This window comes from Triplophysa rosa, linkage group LG3, assembly GCF_024868665.1.
Source record: "Triplophysa rosa linkage group LG3, Trosa_1v2, whole genome shotgun sequence".
Classification (NCBI taxonomy): Eukaryota; Metazoa; Chordata; class Actinopteri; order Cypriniformes; family Nemacheilidae; genus Triplophysa; species Triplophysa rosa.
Window position 1 is genome coordinate 1,849,253 of NC_079892.1, and position 17,995 is coordinate 1,867,247.

Consider the following 17,995-nt stretch of genomic DNA (forward strand, 5'->3'; position numbering starts at 1 on the left):
GGCAGGCATAGTGTGTAAAGACTGTTTTTCTGCAGGACGTGATGTGAGGAGTTGGCAAAGTAAATCCCAGCAGGATGGCGACGGGGGAAATGAACTCAACCAAACAAAGACTACAGCCACAGAGACGGACGTCTACCATCTCGCTGACACCAGAACAGAAATACTGTCAAATGTTACGCTACGTCTACAGTGGTGCCAATAAATTTGTGTACACTGGACAACTACCAGAAAGTATTTGTATTGTAATCTCCTGCCTACGTACAGTGACCTGTGAGGTTTCGTGACAAGTGCGCTACTGCCTTAAGCGTGTTTTTTACTTCTGCGTCGGACCTACGCCGTAGGCATCGCAATGGTTTTCGTTTATACTTGTGTGTCGTTGTCCGCATCGACAGGCAATGGCCACTAGCCGTCAGTGTCCACAGGCGTGTTGTTTGTGTAACCAAGACACGAGCTGATGAAGAAGCGGTTCGTTGTGAACGCTGTCTGAGAAGCATTTAGCAGTGATTGCGGCATGTAAACAGTCACTTTTGCAGCTTAAGTTGTTAAGTAAGGAATAATGTACAGGCAGTCGGTTATCGCAGAAATAAGCCCCGACAGTGTGATTATTTCCGATAATAGCCTAATATTAGCCTGCGGCTAATACACATTTATATGGGGGGGGGGCTCTACACAAAGGGGGCCGTACAACAAAAATGTTTGAGAACCACTGCTTTAAGGATACAACATGGGTGTTCACGAGGTGTTAGTACAGAGCTATTGTGTTACTCTAGTAAAAACGTAATACCTTTAGACGTGTAAGGATGTGGCAAGTGTGGAGGGCGTTCAAACTTTCAAAACTAATAAAACACCTTTAGAATTGAGAAACGACACCAGTAAATCTGAAGATTCCACAACTGATTTACATTCGCATTTAACCGAGATGACAGACAGAAGCCTACAGCTACAGCTACAGCTACAGCTACAATTAATCTGACTAAAAGATTTCTGTCTTAAGCCGCTCACACATCTTCACAAATGCTTCTGTATTAAAGGTCAAATTTTATAGCTGCCTGACGCTGTCAATTCATACAATCATTTTGTTATTTAATGTTGATGCAAGACGAGTTTGAACAAATCTGCGAATCGGCCAAGAAAGGTTGGGCAAGATCAAAACCCCTCATACAAAACGTTTACCTCACACATCACAGCGGTTCTGAAAAGATCTGAGGCGTTTCAGGTTACTGGCACCTAGCGGTTCAATTGTTAAATGTCAAAAGCGAAGCAAATTTATTGTAAGAAACCGCTTGTATGAAAGAAACCACTTTCAGAAGCATTTCCCAACCTGTACTGCAGTTTCTCATCTCTGCGTCTTTTATCAAGAGACATGCCAAACAAACAACAAATAAACCATCCTTTCTGAAAACCACTCAAGCTAGTCTAGTCATTTCTGACAGAACTCCAGACAAAAAAATCAATGAAAGGGATAGTTCACGCAAAAACGAAAATTCTGCCATCATTTACTCACCTTCGAGTTGTTCCAAATCTGTATAAATTTCACAGAACTTGCCCCCCATTGACTACCATAGTAGGAAAAAATACTTCATATTTTTTTTTGTTCTGTTGAACACAAAAGAAGACATTTTGTAGAATGTAGGACAGCAAACAGTTCTGAGGCACTTTTGACTACCATAGTATTTTTTCCTACCATGTTAGTTAATGGGGGCAAAATCTGTCTGGTTATAAGCATTCTTCCAAATATCTTTCTCTGTGTTCATCAGAACAAAGACATTTATACAGATTTGGAACAACTCGAAGGTGAGTAAATGATGACACAATTTTCATTTTTGGGTGAAGTATCCCTTTAAGGAGCCATTGACTCCTATAGGGGAAAAACAGGCGCCAAATTATTTTTTTAAGAGCCACATAACCTGAACTTAAATTTTTAAATCACATACTTTTACTTATCCTGTTGTGTGTACATTTTCTCTCTCGTATGTTTTGCTCACATAAAGTTTTTTCAAAGTTTTTTCCTCATAAGCAGAATTCCATGAATAGTTTTAAATATGTTTACACAAATATAAATATGTGTAAACGTGTTCAAATAGTCTTAAAGTGCTGCCTGTCTATGCAGTTATGACATAGCAGATGACAGCAGATTTGGTTCTGCTTATTTAAAAAGTAAGTACTCTGAATTAATTTGAACCAGCAGAAAATGTGCATGTCAAGACCATATTTATTTATTATATATACTATATGGAAAAAGTATACATTCAGAGTTTATAGCAAAACGAAAGGGCTTGTGTTAATACGTGATTATGTTGATTTTAGTTTCTAAGAATGACACTTATGTTCCCTGAACTTCTCCGTGGTTAGCTTTGTTTTAAACGTATCAAATATCTCACTGTTCTTCCTCAGGCTCATTAAAGCTGCTTGCTTTTTTTTAAAAGTACGGCGCTTCCGTTGAAAAAAAAAAAAAAAGAGTAAATTTGGATGGTCGCCAGTGGTGATCTCTGCAAAAATATCACGCGCAAATTAATATTTTTGGTCACAAATGCAACCGTTTTAGGCGCAGTCTGGAGCCCTGTCTGAAATATCATTTCTTTGGCCAGTTATTCAGAGCGTGCTCCTTCATTCTTTGCAACATTAGACAGTTGGCACATTTTTTAGAGAAACCAATTATTACAGCAATATTGGCCAATTATTCAGAATACTAGAACATTGTCTCATTCTACAAAAAGCATCTGTCATTCAACCCAAGATGTCCTGAAGGCCACTTAACTGAAGAGATTCCCACTTGCCAGCCAGCTGTCTCCTGGATCTACTGCAGTCCTCCCCTAAGACTCAACACACACAAACAGGAAGATTCCTGCGTTCAACCATCAACCTCCCACCAGGCTGTGTTCAGAAGACCCCTCCCTCGCCGCTCTGTGACCCAGCTAAGAGGAAGCATATAATTGTGTTCCCCCCGCGGGGGAATGTGCCAGGGGCCCGGAGTCTCCGTAACAATGAGAATAAATGACTAACAGGCCATTTCACTCACACGGCTGATCTCAGGCTACAACAAGCCTCACAATGGAAATTAGAGGAGAGGAGCGGCTATAAAGCGGACCTCAGAACAGTATTCTCAAACATGTAACACCTTCATACGTTTTTTGAACAAACTGGAAAACTGCACACATATTCTAAACCAATTAATATGAAAGAAATGAAAATCAGTTTGTACAGAACTCAATATATAGACACTTCAATGACCCAGAGAGGAAATCCAGAGCAAAAACTAAATATCGTATAGTAGCAATCCAAAACTTAAGTCAAGAAACAAACAGGAAAGGACATGAATGGATCTTCTGTTGCCAAACATTAAAGCGATATTTCAGAGGTAAAACACAATTTCCCCATGGTTTACTCACCCTCAAGGAATCTTGACTGAATATGACTTTCTTCTTGAAGAATAATACAGCACTATTAACGTTAATGTCTAGCTTCCGTTATCCCTCGGCTGTGCATGAACCAGAGGCTTGTTTTTCTGGCAAATGACGGTGACGAAAGCTCCCGCACAGAGGAGATGGTATCTTATTGGAACAAAAGCGCGTTCATGACCGGAACTTACTGTGTCATTTGCCGGAAACACATGCCTCAAGTTCACGTGCAGCCGAGGGATAAAGAAAGTTAGACATTACTTTAATAGCACTCTCAATATGGATATTTCTCTTAAACAAACGCATCGATTCACTTCAGAAGACCTTTGTTAAGACCACGGAGCCGTGACGAGCAGTTCTTTGATGGATAGATACACTTATTGGAGCTTCAAAATTCCCCCCATTCTACACCTTAGAAGAAAAATGATATGTGGTATTATAACTCTGACTGCATTAGTCTTCAAGAAGTCAGTCATAATCAGTCACGATGCCTTGAGGGTGAGTAAAACATGGTGAAATTTTGTTTTGCCTCTTTAATATTCCTTTAAAATTAAAAAGAGCTAAACTAAAAAAGCAAAGCAAAGGGTTCTGGGAAATACACATTTAAAAGCAGATGGCTCTCGATTCTCTCTCATGTTGCTGTAATGTCACCGTGTCGATTCGTGTAATTGAAGTTAAACAAGTCTGTTGTTTACACGGTCCTTGCGAGGCTGGTCATTGTCGCCTTCAGGTAGCGTAATGGCTCATATGACAGAGGCTTAATGCTACTTGTAAGTCGCTTTGGATAAAAGCGTCTGCCAAATGAATAAATGTTAACGAATCAGGGGAGCAAACGCAATGATACAGATGACACAATCAGTAAGTGAATGTAGGTAACCACAAGAGCTGCACGATTAATCGCAATTCCCATTCAGTATTTCACTGACAAACTGTGCGTAAAACATCGCAGCCAACCACCAAATCGCGTGCAGTTTCTTTTCGATTAATTGTGCAGCCCTAGTAACCACGCCTGTATATTCTAAAGTCTACGTTTTCGTCCGTTTACACAGAAACGTAACCCTAGAGTTTTCAAACTAAAATGGGGACTTTTAAAAGTCTCCGTTTTTGGGGGTCGAAAACTCAGGAGTAGTGTAAACTCCGTAACCGTAGCAAGAATTATGCGTTTTTAAAGGGATAGTTCACCCAAGAATCAACTTTGTGTGATTTTTTACTCACCCACATCACGTTAAACATGTTTAGAGAACTTCCGGCGTCTTCAGAGCACAAATAGAGATATTTAAATGAGGTAAATGAGGAGGCCTGGAAATCTCTCAGATGTCACCTAAATATCTCTATTTGTGCTCCGAAGATGCCGGAAGTTCTCTAAACATGTTTAACGTCATGTGGGTGAGTAAAAAGATCACACAAAGTTGATTTTTGGGTGAACTATCCCTTTGAAGGAAAACGCGGTAGTATAAACGCCGCCTGACACATTGCTCTCTTTTTCTCACCAGCACAATGTCAGGCAGAGCTTTCTGATGATGGGGGAGGGATGGATGAAAGGATCTTTATGGCTGGTTTGAGAGAAAGACAGGGAGGCACAGAGCCCAAAACAGATCCGCTGTTGCAGAGCACTTCTGTGAAAAACACATTCACACACAAGCACACAGTGACCCCTCAATAAAAGGTTAGAACCCAGCGGTCAAACCCGACTGGGGTCCAATCTATAACAATTCAACCAATAAACATCATGTGCTCAATTCTAACCAGTAATTCAAACTCCGTGGGGTGTTCTACGGGCAAAACGGTGCTTGGCAAGCGGCGCTAGCAGTCCTGCGGTGTGTCAAACCATTAAAGAACATGTTTATAATTGTTGTATAATCATTATTAGGGCTGGTATGAATCAAAATTCCACTGAACTATCGGAAACAGTCGCAGTGTTATTGACACAAACAGGAAAGTTAATTTGGGTTAAATGCAAGTTAATAAGGCAGAAGTCTGAGCGGAATATAAAACGTATTATACTGCCAATCAAAACAAGTTTATATATGAGTCTTGGCATAAGATTTAGGCGCTGTGTCACCGAGGCGTTTACGCCTGCAGCCAACGTGTTTTTTCAATTGTTTCCTATGGAAACGCCGCACTTTTAAAAAAAGCCATCAGCTGACGTTTTTTTTCCACGCTCTGCGTTGGTGCTATGCATTTTTTTCACGCTCAGCGCCGGCGTTCGACCGAGCGCCCCGAGTTGAAAAATGCTCAACTTTGGGCAGAACGCTGCGCGCCTGCAGCGGGCGTTTTCAGCCGAGCTCCTGCCGTTTTCAGCCGCGTAAATGCGCCTCGGAGGACACAGCCCCTTAGAATGTGAAACAGATTATCTGGTATACACTGCAACCTACAAGAGCCAGGGAAACCTTCAAAAAATATAAAGAAATCTAGGTAACACGTTACAATAAGGTGCTATTTGTTAACAATTAGATTATGCATTAGCAAACATAAATTATCAATGAACAATACTTCTACAGCATTTATTACTATTAATTCATTTTAATACCAGCGTTTACTAATGCATTATTAAAATCAAACGTTGTCACTGTTTACATCAGTTAATGCACCATGAACAAACATGAATAATTGCATTGACATGAACTAACATTGACAAGGATTAATAAAACTAAATTGTCATTGTTAGCTAATGTTAGCTAATGCATTTACTCATGTTAACTAATAGCACCTTAATTGACTTGACTATAAAAGATATAACGAGAAATGTCCAGTTTTAAAAAACAAGAATATCAAGACATGAAATCAATGCCATGAATCCATTTTCATCAACACCAAAATCAATTCCATTGTGTACAGAAAAAAATCTCTTTACACTGAACAAGAAGAGGTTTAGCCATGGCCCATGGGAACCCACAATACTTTCAGTACAGGTCAACTGTCATTAAAGCCCTGTCTAGGACCACAAATCAAGACCTCAGAGAGGATTTTCTGAATATCTGGGGCAAAGCTAAGGCTTTGAGGAAGAGGAGACCACAGAACTGCAACCGTCTTTACAAGCCTGCTGGAAAGGAGGTCACATAAATTGGCATCCCAGGAGACCACAGCCGGACCCAAGTAATCTGAGTGAGCTGTCTACACGCAAGACATTTTTTCATTCATTAAAGTGGATTCATTAAAGTCCACAAAGTGAAGACTATTCCAAAACAATCAATTACATGTTCCGTCTTAAAATCTAAGGCAGCACTGTATGTATACTTCAGAGACGGACCTACCATCTCACTCGAGGTGTGAGAACAGAGAAAATGACCAGCTGTGTGTAATTCTGGACCTGCTGATGAACTCCATGTTAAAGTGTTTAGTCCTAGCAGAAGGTCCCTAGAGGCAGCTAAGTGATACAAAATCTGTTCTCTCAATCCCTTTCTTCACCTCTGTATCTTTCTTCTCCACTTCCTCTACCTCACTGTCATTCTGCTGTCAGTCTCTGAGTTCAGCCGGCGGTCAGTATGCAGCAGAACCTCTCAATCTAATTTCCTCCGGCAGTTGCTCTCCGCTTCACCCAAATGACTCACTGCTGAAAGCCAAATGAGAGTCAAACAATCATCTCAGTATCTCTCAAAGCTCAAGAACCTCGTCTTCATCTTCCATCACTATCTCAGTTGGATCATTCCTGCAATGCATTTTTATGTCAGAGCAGTAGTAGGGATGTTAGGATATACTCGATCAAAATACAATTGTATCACAATGTTTTATAATTTTTTTAAACTTCCTGGAGAAATGACAACAATCAATGTTTAATTTAACCTTTTACATGTAAATAAATACAAATTTGATTAGGTCTGTAACTAAAAAAATACAACTTTTAAAAATAAGAAAGGTCAGAAATGTAAACCCTAATAGAACACTTCTTTACAAAGAAAAAGCATTATATTGTATTGTAAAACACACTGCCATATTTTACATATTGTATTTTTGCATCTTGACATATCATGCCATAATTTAACACTACACACCTACCAAATAGACCTTAATATACTGAATAAAATATCGAACTCTTTTTTTTAAACAATGGATAACATTTCAGTGTATTTTTCTATTATCACTATTACACATAAGGCAGGTTTTAAAACAATATCTTCTTTGGCTTGAACCATTTTTGCAGTGGACTTCTGAAATGAAAAACCAGCACTCCTTCACTAACCAATGGATAAATTTAGCACTTTCCATCCTGGTAATTGAATTGCAAACAATCAAGTTTAATAGCTACAGAGTCTACAGGTACTGCAGATCAGGAATGACCCATTTTCAATTGGATTATCTGAATTCCCAAAAGTAGCCGAACAACACTGTGCCTGACTGCTCCCGAGGAGTGCTGCAAACATCTTTAAGACGCAGAGGGAGTTCAGAAAACGTTCGCTCAAAAGAACATGCCAGATCACAACCTTTCTGTTTACACTCTAATTACATTGAGTCCCTTGAGCTCTAGAAACACGACAACTCTCTGATGAACGTTTCTTAAAAGACTATGTTCCTATTGAACAAGAATAACATCAAGAATCCTCAACAACTTATACACAATCACTCATTAGCGTTTTTAGCCATAACTTGAGTTGAGCTTCTGTTTGACGTTGATTCTGTCTAGATAAGATCCAGATAAGGGCTTTCTTAACTATCTAAGTAACTAACTAACTTATCTAAGTGAATTAAAACTAAGCACACAATCCTGAACAGAACACAAACACATTTACCCTTCACAATCTGTGTTTCCTGAATAGACATATGCCCGGTTAACCGAAAATATCTATCACGTGATTTATGCACAACTTGTGAGTGCAGTACGGTAAAATGCTGCTGCATCTGAAAGCCAGAGGGCGCTCTCGTGCAGAAACTCCAAATACGCATTGCAGAAGAAGACCATAACACACGTAGTAGTAGGAAATGCCTAAGGACATGTTTTTATCACCGATCCTCAAGCCTCCTCGGGTATTTTTATGATAATAAACTATATTTATAATGATCATGTTTGACGGGTGTTGCTTTTTTAAATGCACGTTATAAGCGACTCAAACTCGCACTGCTTTTAGATCGAGCAGCATTTCTATTGATCCCAGAGCCGTGCTTCACGGACAAGCTACGCATCAATAAAAGAAACGATACCTTGCATTATCGCAGCCAGCTCGGTTTCAGCAGGATTTGGTGGTAACCACGGTTAACCGGGCACATGTCTATTCCTGAAACAAAAGACGTTCTAGCAACATGACTGAGGTTTCAAGTTCAAAACACAGCAGCACAACACTATAATTGAGGTCTGTGTGACATGTCCGTGAATGCAGAAGCAGCCATCTGTCACAACACTGCATACGTCTGACAAATATGCCCGCCACCTACAAGCTAAATATTCTTGCAGTTAGCAGGTGTTAATTTCACATTTTGATTATTTCTCGATCATCCTTGGTGGTACTATTACACAAGCAGGAGATGTGCGAGTAGCGATTATATACGGCCCGTCTGAAACCTTCACTGGCGCATGTGATGTTTCCAATTTTTCACAATCTAAAAATAATAATGCGTGTTACATCCAAGGTTTTTTAGCTCTATAAAGGAATGTGCTAGCAGGCTTCAAGACCCCTTTACCCTCCTGTAAAATCCTTCAAATAAGAAAGTTGTTCATTAAATAAACAGCCAAGCGATAATTGCAAATACAGATGAAATCCAGATGGATTTATTTCAACTCCTCTGAGAGGAAAACATGCCGTGCAGAACTGTGTCGCCCAACAACACCAAACTGAAGTAAGAGTGTAATTAAATAAGGATTAAGCCATTAGCTCAAATCACTCTACTGTCTCTCTGTTTCTCTTTCCACACATTTCAACTGAATTCATGAACACAATCTCAGTCTCATTAACAAAAGAATGTATCAGCACATCTGCCTGCAACTCAATCTGTGACTCATAAAGCGGGTTTCCATCACTCAGTTTTATTCGCATTCTGAAGTTTCGCATCAGAAACGAGTGATGGAAAAGCCAAATTTCTAATTAAAATAGCTTAATTCGCAAAAAGTTTTACGCTCGCTTGAGGTGGTTTTTCATTTTTGCGAAAAAGGGTTAATGCGAATAATGGGAGATGGAAACGCATTTGCCGAATTAATTCTTCCAAAAAGTCACGTAACTGCACTGAGACAGCGTAACCTGAATAATCAGAGTACTGATCTTGTTACACAGCACCAGAAATATTGTAATGGTCATTCTTAAATGCCTGAGCAAAGTCGTCAAGTATTTCTGTAATTGCCTCTTATAACCATCACAACTGTGTTTCCCAAACAGCAGGCATCCACAAAAGCACCGCATTTATTGTGTTTCGTAATCGTCTGCTTGCACAAGTATTATTATATATGAAAATTATTATATTCAGTGGCTTCTCTTACATTTCGTACTGATATTTAGTGGCAATTTTTTAGGAAGTGATGATTGAGTAGTTAATGTTGAGTTGAAACGGTGCTTATTCGCAAATGTTTTATGCGATATTCCAATTTTGCGTTTAAGCTAAATTCGCAACTTTGGATGGAAACCCGACTATAGAGGCATAAGCAATAAAAACAAACATGAAGAACATCTAAATTATCACCATCTACAATTTAAGAAAACATTTAAAGGCCAAACATTATCCAAGTGTATGTTAAGTCTGCTTTGGTGAGTAAATGAAACAGTATCCTTCAAAACTAAATAAGCTTTAAAACTGAAAAATAGGAAGAACAAAACAGAGACAATGAAAAATCTCCCACCGCTGCCAAAAACCCCAAACTCACATCTCAATTTCACTGGAATTTGAGAAAAGTCAATCTGCAATAAATCAACTCCAAAGTGACCACAGAATGTGGAATCCATACCAAAAAAACAGGCAGTGAAACAGAAAGTGACATCTAACTAGATTCGCCTCATTCACTAGAAGAAAAAAAACACCCCCGTCAGATGATGGCCATAACTCACTGCGCTTCAAGACAGTTACATCGCTTTATGAGGGTGTAAAATTCTGAACAGCCAGAGGCGTCCCGGTCAGGAGGGTACGCAAAACTCGTACCACACCCCGGTTATTCAATCTTCAACATGCTATGAGAAAACCATCGGATGGCCTATGTAGAAGCAGGCAAAACGGCGTTCTTTCACTGTGGTAGAATCTACTTGGGTTCTGGCCAAATGGCAGCTTGATAGCAGAATGTAAGAGTGAGAGGGTACGGCGTTATCCTCGCCTCACCTCACCGCACTCGACACAGAAACAGAAATCCCCAGCAAGACATTTATCTCCTGGAGGCTTTGTTGCGGATCAGGCCAACTCAGACCACAACAGCACCTGATGCCAAGATGCCTTCGGCTGGATGCTTGAAACCAATCAAACGCTGAATACAGGCTTTCCGATATATGCTGCTGAATCTCACAGATGAATGCCAAAGTCACATTTCAGTCCAAAATCAAAAGAAAGAGAAAAAAAAGATACTTTGACCAAGAGATTTTAAAGCCATCTACATTGTGAAAATGTATTAACCCACTATCTTATTAATGTAACATTGCGCATAAAAAAAACACATCATATTTTTGCATATATGCATTTTAAAGTCTTTAAACTTTTAAAGCCTTTGCTTGAATTACTGCAGGCTACAACTGAGAACAAAACAATTACTGCACTACATAAATGTCTCAAGTGGCTCAATGTTGTTATAAACCCAACAAACCCCAATTTACAACAATATTCAATAACATATTAAATGTATATAAATATTAGGGATGCCACAATACTCAATATAATATTTACGTTCGGTACGACCTCCACGGTTCAATACGTGTAAGTGAATTGCGGTTTTCCGGTTTGCGTTTAAATGTTTCTGTGCGCTTAATTACACTGTGAACTGGCTCTGTCCGTGTTTGTCTGTATGCTGAGATAGATAAATGCATACAAAATCTAATAGCGAGTGGTGGTCGAGTATAATGCTGATGAACAGATGTGGGCAGCTGGCTTTATTGTATGCCCGTTGTACTAAAGTGATAATGTCCAAATTTGGCACATCAAGAATGTATTTTTACACTGCATACGAAAGCAGCACGTTCACGTTGCTCTCAGCACATGCAGAAAGAGCATCTACAGCACCATGCCAAAGTCTGTTTAACGAAAGTCATGCCACTCTGTGGCCTTTCGGACAGTTATTTACATCATAGCAAGAGCGTCTCCAAGCTGCATTTCTTCACATTTATTGCAATTGCAGTGGAGCACCCTGTTAATATATTATCTTTGGCCTTTCCCATTGTGCGCAAGTTTACTTCCATTACAGCTATCGCAAGTTTTGCATTACGTCATTTTAAATACTCTGATGCGCAAAACCTCTTCAAGAAGCTTATTTTCCTGGCATGATGATGAACAGTAAACCAAAAACTGCTGTGAGCTGCCAGTGTAAATCTTTACATTAAATACACCAGGAATTTGTACAAGTTGTTTTTTGCTTATAGATAAAATAAGTCAAGTAAAATAAAGAGAATTTCAGTAAAATAGTTTTTACTGTTCCTGTCACATAAGCATAAAACAATCAAAAAACACTTTAAAGTGCCAAAGCCATCAGAACCGAACCGAAAACCGAGGTTCGTATTGAACCGTGGGTGAGCGAGCTGTATTGTTGCATCCCTAATAAATATTAATAATAATGAGGACATCAACTTATTTCACAAAGTAGCCTAACTGTTTATTCAATTAATTACAGCAAAAAAAATATTTAAAACCTTGTCCTACAGCACAATATATACAAGATAAAGACAAAATTCTATTTTTCAAACAATATTTTAAAATTAAAGTCTTTGAATCTACAAATATGTTCTAAGACTAACTGTAACGTAAAAGGACACACCTAATCCAATCAGACTGTGCTTTATGAAGAGTTTGCAGTACATTCTGAAGTAGGCATGGGCCGGTATGAGATTTTGACGATATGGTAACCTTAAGCCAAACTATCAAGGTTTCGCGGTATGGCGGTAATGGGGTTGCAGCTTTAAAATGTGTTATTTTAAATGTCTGAGTAAAAAACATTGAACACAATAGATTTGATCTTTAAGCAACACAAAATATTTGGAACAGTAGTAAAAATGAACAGTATGTAAGGTTAAATTAGTGCTTCCCAAACATTTTGAAAACATGGCACCCCTTTCTATAGTCTTCTTTTAAATGCATTTCCAGTCATTAAACTTACATGCATTCATCCATACATATATACAAAAATAAATTAAATGCAGATGCGCAAACAACTAATTAAGCATAAACAAAATATAGCACAGAACCTGATGGATTCCTGCACAAAACATCTCATACCTTTGGAACGGTATAACAGAAACTTTTAGAGGTGTTAAAATCGTGACTTTTCAAACCGCGCGGTATACCTTGGAGCCGGTATTCGACCCATGCCTATTCTGAAGTGACACCATCTAAAATACAAGAACGATGCAGTCTAATGCAAAAGAAAGAAAAACACACAAACGCAGAATTCAGAGAGCTTACAAAACTCAGATTTCACAAGCTTTACTGAACTTTCTGAACAAAGCCAGAATCAATCTAGAGAAACATGACCTCATGTGTCACAAAACCCCAGTTTCAGTGAGTAAAAAGAGGAAGTCACATATAAATAATGCACAAAACAAAAGTTTATCACAGCAATAATATTACACAAACATACCAGAGGAGCACAAAAGCCATGATGAGCTGTGACATTCATAACGAAACCCAAGAACATGAAGTCAGGTGCTTTCCAAACGCATTCATTTCTAGAACTAAACTCTCCTTTTTAAGACATTGAGAGCGACTCTAGAGTTAAAGTGTGACCAACATATTATCTTCACATGCCGACAGGATGTGCTTGTGCTACAGTAAGGTTGCAAAAAAACAACTAGTAGGGCATAGGGTCCAAAAGTCAGTCAGCACACAATGTAAGACGACTATACTACATTTGAGTAATAACAAGAGTTATAAGACGTCTATCAGATCTAAAGCCTCAAGTGCATTACTGCTTTTATCAGCAAATACTATACGATAAAAATAAACGTTAGGAAACATGTTTGCATTTAAGGATTAGACAGATTCAGAGTCCACTAGAAGATAAAGCCGCTGTTATGTCAACTGAGGTTAATAGTTGATGGCCGTTGTGCAGTTATATACACAGGTGAACACGAGTTTAACATCATATTCAATACACATTGATTTAACCAATCTGCATCTAAAACCACAACTACCTATTTTATAGACCAAAACCAGCCAAAGATAAGATGGTCTTTGGCAATGTAGAGGGACATTTTGGCAGAAACTTGTTTTGGACCTAATGAAAACAGACGCTGCCAAATGTCAGGAGACTGTAATTTGCGTGAATTGAACTTGATGATGTTACATCAGTTGTAATGACTTGATGGCTTTGAATCTGCTTCAAATCTTAAGAAAAGCCCTCAGACCACTAAACTAACGGCAAGAGTACGGGCAGACTGTCAACTCATTATGCAAAGTGTACATTTTGATGTGATGTGTCTGATCTTTCACAGAGCAGATGTCGACGCAGCCTCGCGTATAAAACAGCACGATGTTTTCCTAGCAGGTTTTGGAGGACTAGCGTGGTTTTAGGTCAGGAATGAAGAAAGATGCCCGTGGGACGATTCTGCCCTTCAGCAAACTAAACAGGATGCAATTATTATCACTGCAGTGGGGGAAAAACACGGACAACAAAAACCAACCAACCTGCCGCTTTTCCTGATAAATGATCGGCATTTACACAACCTGCTTTCACAGACGGCTGCTCTCTCTATTTCTGTGTGTACAGATATGAAAAACTGTACTGTGTTTCTATTTAGTGGATCAGTGTGTTTGGCGGTACATGTGAGTGTAGAAGAACAGCATGCATGTATAATACCAAAAAAGAACTGTGGCAGTACCATGGTAAACTGGTGTATTAAATGGTAATACCATGAGACGCTTATTTGTGCCATAATGTAGTACTTAAAAAAACTATGGTAATACTATACCATACAACAGATTACTATAGTAATAGAATGGTCATTATGGGTGACATAATTAAGATAATATTAATCATTATATGACATTTGGGGAAATCTGACATTTTGGGACAAATTGAGAAATCCCAACTTCAAACTATCACTGTATAATGAAGATGGCAATAAAAAGTCATTATTTGATTATTTACTAAAGTAACTGCCATATCTATGTACCATCAACTTCAAAGAATACAATGCTTGGACAATAGTACCATTTTGTGTTTTGTTATAGAGTGTGTATGTCTCTATATCAGTGTATCTTTCAACCTGTGTGTCTCATCATTATATGTGTCAATGTGTGTTCAACACACACGTTGTTTAGCCGCTTTAGCTATTGTCAGCGCAAGTGCATCGCACACAGCCGTGTAACTGATCAAACTGTCAAACAAATCACACACAAGAGATCAATCACAACCATAACAACAACAACAACACACACAGCAATGTCACTTCTGTATTCAAAAAACGCTGTTAACGTTCAGAAACAGGCGCGTGTCCGTCAGAGCTAACGACAAAGAGCGCTAGCATTAGCGCGAGCGTTAGCATTCACCTCAGATGATTTACCTCAGAAAAACAACAATTCAACCCAAAATACAGACAATTCCACATTTCTACCACCATAAATGTCCATATAAATACTACAAATGAAGCACTACATATATGACCACCAAAATCAACCAAAACACACGAAAGTAGCATCGAAACCTGTAAAATCTAATAAATCAGCAATATAACGACGCGTTTGTATAGTCACACACGTTTAAATAAAGGTGATTGTACGAATCGTTGTTTGGACTTTAAAATGTATGTTTGAATAATGTGACCATTAAAAATTAAAACTGCTAATTCTGATGGCTAAAAGCTAAAGACACAAAATAAGTGGCAACAGCAGAAATTCATGCACAACATACACGAACACATGATGATTTTGTGCACTCACCCCCCAAAGGGTCCAGTCCGGTCAAGGTGTATCCCATACATCCAAAAGAGACACCAAAAATACCTTCCTTTGAAAAAAAACCCCTTCAAGAAAATGTGCTGGGGTTACACACACACACCCCTGCATGCATACACACACACACATTCAGCCATGCACGCACGCGCGCGCACATACACGCTGGAGATCCAAGGGCAGACTGGTTTCACTAGACCAAAGCAGATCCCAGTTCAAAAACAATCAGAGGAACAAACTGCCTTGAAAAAACGCATTTCTCCTTCAGTCTCGAGCTCACAAGGTGAATAACAGCGAGTGTCCTTAAATCTCAATGTTATAGATTCCCAATGATCGGAATATGTCCTCGAAACACGCACACACATGAGTAGTAATAGGACAGCCCTGCGCTTTCTTCTCACTGAAGCTCCTAATGGCTCTTTACGCTTGTTTGCGTCTCACTGCGAGACATTCAACGCAATGCAACTCAACGGGAGCTCGCGCAAAGCCCGGAGACGGAATCCAGCTGGAGCGGATCGATGAGAAGAATCTGCCCGGTGTGGTGCCGAAAAATGACTCCTGCCAATTGTGCCAAATTATCACTCCCCCATTCCCCACTAACATAAAGTGTCAGGATTAGGGGGGGGGGGTGGTAGGATTAGCTAATCCCGCAGCAGTTTCAATGAGGGAAATCGTAATCTGTCCAAATTTTCCGGAACTGGATTTCAACGTTTCAAATTGAAATTACAATTGGAAGTCAAATTGATGTCTATTATAGGGCATGTCATATTGATTGGTTATTCCTTTTTAGTTTTTTTTTGTTAATGTCAATATCTGTACTGACACTGCTTAATAAAAACATACAACTGACATAGGGTTAAAGCTTGCCAAAAAACTAAAACAGTTTTAGGTCAATTTAATAATTATAAAGCATTATAAACAAATAAATTGGGAGAAAACGATATCATGATTTTATTAGAAAATAAATAATGATGACATATAAAAACATAATTTTGTCTTGCAAATATAAATTGTATGATTTAAATCAGTTTGTGTTGACCTGAAATCAATATAACTAAATCAAATATTATCATTTATAAAAATATCGTTTTCAAAACAGTTCAAATTCTATTAAATCTTTCTCCGCCTGTATAGTTGAATTGTTTATGTCAGTGTATTTTATTGAGTTACAACAAAAAAACGTTTTCTCCCACTACGACAAATGAAGTAATCAGGTTGGAATAAACTGTAATGATTTATTAAATTAATTCATTTAAATATAGATGATTTGTTTCCATTCATCAACGACCTCATTCTTCATACGTGTGAAAGTTGTCATATCAGATGTTTGTCAGCAGTGAGAGCAGCCAGCTGCAACAGCACAAGCGTTATGACAAGCAGACCTGACATTCTGTTTGTCGGGACGATAATCTCCTCTGTTTACTCAGGGCTCTGAGGTGACAGCAAAATTGAGGCATTCCAAGCCTGTTGCCCAGGCAACCAGGATATGATAATGTTGCACTCGAGAGAGGGATGGAGAACCATGTGCGGATCTGCTGAGGGACACAGAATGAATGGGGTAATTTTCACACGTGAGTGCTGCAATCGTCCCTGCTACTTCATCTCCCTCCGGCCACTACATCCTCACCCTTCAGCTCCCACAAACGCCTTCATTTCACACCCACCCATGTTATTTCCTAAGAGAGAAAATATTACATCAGAGAACAGTGAAGAATTCTGTGTTGACTTCATGTCAAAAATCGTCATTTACTCATTCTGTATGACTTTCCTCTGCAGAACACAAAAGAAGATATTTTGAAGAACGTTGCTAATCAAACAACAATCAACCCCGTTGATGTGCATTGTATGCATTTCTCAAAATATCTTTTGTGTTCAACAGAAGAAAGAGTCATGTACAGGTTTGAAAAGACAGAATTTTAATTTTTGGGTCAACTTGATCCTTCATTATTTCAAGATGACCATTTGTAAAATGAAACACTGAATTTGTCAATAGTCACGTTTATTTTTTGCTTACAATACAAAAGCGATGAATAGAAATAGAAATTACTTTCTTGGCTAATAGCAGAGGAATCGAGACCACAGTTTGAAATGTTTGCTGGATTTCTCTGTATCGCAGACATCAAACCCTGCGGTCTGTCAAACAGATATGGTGGAGGAGAGCTGCGTGAACAGGCTGTCAGAAACATGTTTCCCCACGGCTGGCTGTTATAAATCACTCATTAGCACAGTCTGATTCAAGCGTCTGATGCCTCTGATACATCAAACCCTGAGGAAGTCAAATAAATCACATTTAAGAAAGCAACATCCCGGAGCATTTCCTCTGCATCTCTCATCCTCTGTCCTCTCATTTCATTTTTACTTGAGAGCAACAGCGAACGACTAGCTTCACTTCAAGAAGTTCTCTTGGATTTATCCTCGAAGATGTCCGAAAAATATTAAACGAAACCTTTCACGTTTTGAAGCAAACCAACAGCTCTGAGGTGAACTCTCTGAATCTGAAAAAAGACGATGGTTCAAGACTGTGTACTTAACATCTTTCACCAGGAAATTGACTCCTCCCTTGACATGAATGACATAATTCAATCAAACACAAAGGTACA

The 17,995-nt window shown here is 38.9% G+C and overlaps 1 protein-coding gene across 1 annotated transcript in view; it reads right to left on the bottom strand.

The window, feature by feature from the left end:
* Window positions 1-15,835, bottom strand: part of znf609a (zinc finger protein 609a) — a 78,340-nt gene extending 62,505 nt beyond the window's left edge. The window contains exon 1 of the mRNA XM_057329374.1: window positions 15,384-15,835. The gene's annotated coding sequence lies outside the window, so the exon portion shown is untranslated. The remainder of the gene's footprint in view (window positions 1-15,383) is intronic.
* Between the last annotated feature and the right edge of the window lie 2,160 nt (window positions 15,836-17,995).